The sequence below is a fragment of the Echinops telfairi genome, unplaced genomic scaffold (genome assembly GCF_000313985.2).
Source record: "Echinops telfairi isolate 266 unplaced genomic scaffold, ASM31398v2 ScPeMD7_6;HRSCAF=24_1, whole genome shotgun sequence".
NCBI lineage: Eukaryota > Metazoa > Chordata > Mammalia > Afrosoricida > Tenrecidae > Echinops > Echinops telfairi.
In genome coordinates this window covers 6,932,031-6,937,469 of record NW_022103903.1, presented here as the reverse complement: position 1 = coordinate 6,937,469, position 5,439 = coordinate 6,932,031, and the positions used below count along the sequence as shown (strand labels likewise).

Genomic DNA, 5,439 nt, shown 5'->3' with positions numbered 1-5,439 from the left:
ACTGTTTTTCTTCTCTTTTTTCTTCTCTCTAGCTGCTCTCAGGAATCTCTCTTTTTCCTTGAAGTTGGGTAATTTGATTACACTGTCCTTTTTTTTAAGTGCTTCTTTTTTAAATGAAACAAATCCAAAAGATGTACAGTCAGGCTCCAATTGTGCAGTTCTAAAGCATATGGAGAAACACACAGACAGCAGGAGGAGCTCAGGGCACCGCGGTTAAGCCAGGACCAGGCTGGACTTGCCGCAGGGTGGATTTCTCCTGGATGTCATGGGCACCAGCATGACGGGCTTGGGCACAGGCTTCTCCTCATTTGGGCCCAGGCTGGCAGACAGGTTTGGGTCCATATTTCCGTGACTACCGTCTTCTCCCTTCAGATTGAAACAGTCTACTGAGTTTGATTCTTGTCTCGAGCAGTGAGGGCTCATACTCTTCCCTGCACCTGTGGCAGGTGGCCTTGGCACCTGTGGACTTGGCCCAGGAAGGGGAGCTTTCTTCAGATGTCCCAAAGATGTTAGAGGCCATTTGTTCCTCCTCACAGGTTGCTCTGCAGGTTTGTCAAAGTCTAATGAGAAATTGGAGCCACTATCTGGAGGCCACAAAGCTCAAGAACTGTTTCTATTGTTGGGGTCTACACCCTTGAAAGTGATGGTGGTAGTGGTCATGGTCCCCAGGAGCGAGGAAGGCCAGCACGAGGTACCAGTGAGAGGGTTGAGCAAAGGGGTGTAGAAATGTTCCACGGTGTACTCACAGGGACTGCTGCAGGAGCCTTGACTATGTCTTGATGTGATTTTTTTTTTGTTTGGTGGGGGAGGGTGGTATTTGGTATTCTCTCTACTTTCTGGATGGTTATCATCTCCTCCTTTGTGATATTGGGAAATTTCCTTCCATGAATTCCCTTAAGATTTTATCTATAAACTTGATTGTTTCTTCTTGTTCCAGTATTCCAATGAAATATGTATTATTTCCCTTTATGTCATCCATGTCATCCTCTGGCTTTCTTTAGAGTCTTTGGCTATTTGTTTGACTGTTTTTCTTATTTGCAGAAGTCTGCATGGCTGTCTTTGAGCTCACTGATTCAGTTGTCCTTTTCTTCTATTCCATTGCTCATCCCTTCTACACTAGTTTTTTGGGGGAGGGTTTTGTTTTGTTTTTTTTAATCTCTGCTCTCTCATTGCTTAGTTTCTGGATCTCTTTTGGGTGAGAGCTTCTTAGTACCTCAATTTATTACCTTTGTTTTCAAGATTGATGTCCAGATCTCTTGTATGGCCCTAAACATCATTATGCTGTATTCTCTTTCTGGCAGTTCAAGGATTCTTTCTGTTTATATTTCATTGGGTTCGTGTAATATTGAGTTGTTGTCTTTTGATTCTCTTGGGGTTTTTATTGTGGAAGTTGCTTTTGGCTGTTGTTTGCACAGCATAATGGTCCAGCTGTACATGATATAAAGAATTTTGACTTTTCTATTTGGGGAAAGTTGCCTCATTGGATCAGAGGAAGGAATCAGGTAAGAGATGGAAATGGTATTGTGTGGAGATGAGGAGGAGTGCTAGAGTTGAGTGTGTTGCATAGACAGACTATAGGGACTTAAGAATCGGATTGAAGTGAAGATATCAATAACAGGTAGTCTTATGATTAGATATTGTGATTTTTGATAGGTTGAAAAAGGGGATTTTTAAGAGGTGTGCTAGTGCTTGTTAGATTATGTGAAACTGTGACTCACTGAGCTAGGGGAAGCAGGGTATTTATTTTAGGTGGTTGGGCTAGGTGAGGAGTATATTACCAGAATCACATCAACCCACTATATAATATAGGAAGAGTGCAGCCAATAAATGTTGTGTTTATAGCCTAGGGCCCTTGTATTGGTGGTATATTTCTTCCCTTTTCTCAGGGAAGGAATGTCCTGGGTAGATAGTAGAGGGATTCTGCAGAATGCCTTGCTGTGCCCCCTCCATGCCAGGATTCCAGATTGGAAATTGGCTATAGGCATGAAAGCTCAAGGTGGAGGGAGATTTCTAATCAGATGGATGTTGGGAGTAGGTAAGTAAGTCCCATCACTGGTGAGTTGCCTAACTGGAGTGGGAAAAGCCTCTGAGATTTGCTGAAATACTGAGTTCCAGGTTCTCTAGATTGGACAGGGAGAGTTCTTATACTGCAGAATTATCTGGGCACCATCTTCATGGGGTCCAACAGGCTGTTTTGACTCTAACTGTAACTCTTTATGAGAGGAGAAAGCCTCATCTTTCTTATTATAAGTTTTTCAATATTCTCATAGCTTATCTGTATCTATATTTATATCCATCTGACCCAACATATTTACAATCATCCTTTCATAATTTAATTCCTATTTTGTCACTAGAAATATTAAAATATTTTCCTTCAAGCTTGAAAAGTGAAATTTAAGCTTGTTAGTCTGTCATGAAAGATTCTGTTTACTTCTATATTCAGATATTCCCATATTTTCTCATGGCTAAGTACTTCTGTAGCTCTATAGATGCTTCATAATCATTCTCCAAAATTCATCTTAAGTTTACTATTTATAATAAATACTTATTAATATCTCCTTTTATAAAAAACAAAAACAAAACCTGTACTCTACAACAGAACACTTGTAACTGAGAGCTCAAGGCTGAAAATGCATGGTGTATGAGAGGCAGAAGACAGCTATACCAAGATTGTTTAACAACTGGTGGGTGGACAAAAGTGGTCTTGCAACATCAATGTCTTATGTGCTGTAATAAGATATATGTTATTCCAGCAAACCTATGAATGGCATTCTCAGTGAGAATTACTGAGAATTTTCCCTGACAATAAACTAATATTGGACAAACATATCCTGCCATGAAAGGTTTGATTCTGTACAGAATATAATTCAGGTACTGCAATATGGAGTTAGCTTACATTGGCTCAATTAGCAGTGATTTAAAATATTAGTACCAGAGGCTAATCAAAGACAAAATTAAAAGAAGATCGTTATGCCCCAGGGGGATGATTGATAAGCCTCTTTACCATAAATTAACAAGGAGGTTTGAAAGTAAACCAAATTTAGATTAAACAAAAAACAAACAAGCAAAACATAGATATTAGGAATGAGTTTTGAGTTCCCATGAAATTATAGCTCCAAATTTAAGAACAATTAATTCTTACATCATAGCCCTACTGAATACTCACCCTCCAGAAGGGAACACAGAAGATATGGGTGCTATAGAAAAATATGGTAAAGAAATTAGATGGTGCCCTGTTATTAGATAAAATAGTGTCAAAGTCTTGTTTCCAAACAGTCATCTAAATAAGATGTCAACCAAATCCATGTGGAAGAAGCACATCAGCCTCAGGATTGTATCTGAAGTCAAAAGAGGGAATAATATCAGAGCCTAAGTTGTGAGAATCTGGTTTGCATAAGCCTATGGATGACTTTGGGAGCCCAAGGTAATGTCTGTGGGATCTACATAGGAAATAAGCCTCCAGCGGTTGTCTTCTCTCCGTGATAGAAGTATGGGAGGGAAGTGGTTACAAAAGAGTGTGCATTGGAGACATGACTATGGAAGATCTAAATGATAAACCTGACTTGAATAATTGAAGCCCTTTCAGTTGATCCTCCCTCTGATGCAAGTTAGGCCTGATCTGGTTTTCAAAATTTTCTGTATTTGTTGTTGTTGTTTTTATTTGTTTGTTCACAGTAGGACTTACCTGAGAAGTTTTAAGTTATTAGGGTCCTCCTCTTGGATTATATTATGTTTTTCTGGTTTTTAGTATGTGGATTAATGAATATACAGGGATAGCAAATAGAATTAAGGTTTCTGGGCTATCCCTATATATTCATCAAGTGGTGGGCTAAAAATGAACTGATGTCAAGGAGTTCAAGAAGGTATAGTTTGAAAATGATTGTGATAGCAATTGTACAATACTACTTGATGTGATTGAATTATGGGATGATATGATATCTGTATTAACTCCCAATAAAATGGTGTTGAAAAAAAAACATGGTATTTAGATCATCTATCTATCTATCTATCTATCTATCTATCTATCTATCTATCTATCTATCTGCTCATATACACACAAACACGCAGATACACACATACAAGTATATTTTTATATTGTTGTTGTTAGGTGCCATTGAGTGCCATTGAGTGGGCTCCAACCCATAGTGACCCAGTGCACCACAGAACAAAACACTGCCTGGTGCTTTGTTGCCTCACAATTGTTTCTATGCCTGAGACCATTGATGCAACTACTGTGTCAATCCATCTCGTCGACGGTCCTCCATTTTTCACTGTCCTTCCATTTTACCAAATAAGGTGAGAAGGCACAACCTGATGTAAACTTTCCCTTATTTTAAGCCATAAAGTATGCCCTTCTTCAGTTCATGCAACTGCCTCTTGATCCATGTACATTTCTCCTGAGCAAAATGAAGTTTTCAGGAATTCTTATTCTTTTCAAGGTTTATTATGGTCCACACAGTCATATGCTTTTGTATAATCAATGAGACACGTGTAATCAACTTTCTGATATTCTCTGTTTTGAGCCAAGATCCATTAAACATCAGCAATGATATCTCTTGTTCCAAGTCCTTTTCTGAATCTGGCCTCAACTGCTTGTCAGTGTACTGCTGCAACCATTGTTGGATGATCTTAAGCAAAATTTTACTTCTGTGCAATATCAGTGTTATTGTCCTATAGTTTTTGTGTTCTGTTGGGTTACCTTTCTATGGAATGGATATACATCTGGATCTCTTCCTGTCAACTGGCCAAGGTATATTCCAATTTTCTTGGCCTAAATGAATGAGTATTTCCACTGCTTCCTGAGCTTTTTGAAATACTTCAAAGTATTCCATCAATTGCAGGTACTTTGTTTTGGGCCAATACATTCAGTGTACTTTGAACTTCTTCCTTTTGCACCAGTGGTTCTTGCTCATATTCTATCTCCTAAAAGAGTGCAAGGTCTACCAGCTAATTTTGGTACAATGATTATGTGTAGTGTTTTCATTTTCTCTTGATGCTCCCTACATCATTGAATATTTTGCTTATAGAATCTTTCAAGATTACAACTCAGGGCATTAATTTTTTCTTGAGTAATCTTTAACTTTCAGCTATGCAGTGCATTTTCTTCCCTTTTAGCTTTCTAATTGGAAGTCTTTGCACATTTTGTTATAATACGTGTCTTTGTCTTCTGAGTTATCTGCTGAGGTTTTCGATTCAGCTCCTTTATATATATGAAATCTTGGAGTGAACTTCTGAGAATGTATGTCTGTTAGGCTTGGAGAAGACAAGAGTCTCTGATCTTGGCAAATCCATTAGAGGAGTCCACATCTAGCTACAAAATAAAAAACAATTTAATAAAAGACACTTTGATTAAATGAAAAAGAAACCTCGGTCACTCTGCATCATTAGACTCATGGATGACATGTGATCCATGCCCTAAATATTTATTCTTGTGAGTGA

The 5,439-nt window shown here is 38.4% G+C and overlaps 1 pseudogene; it reads right to left on the bottom strand.

Annotated features, from left to right (window-relative positions):
* Positions 1 to 213: 213 nt before the first annotated feature.
* Positions 214 to 660, bottom strand: LOC101643407 (annotated as a pseudogene).
* Between the last annotated feature and the right edge of the window lie 4,779 nt (positions 661 to 5,439).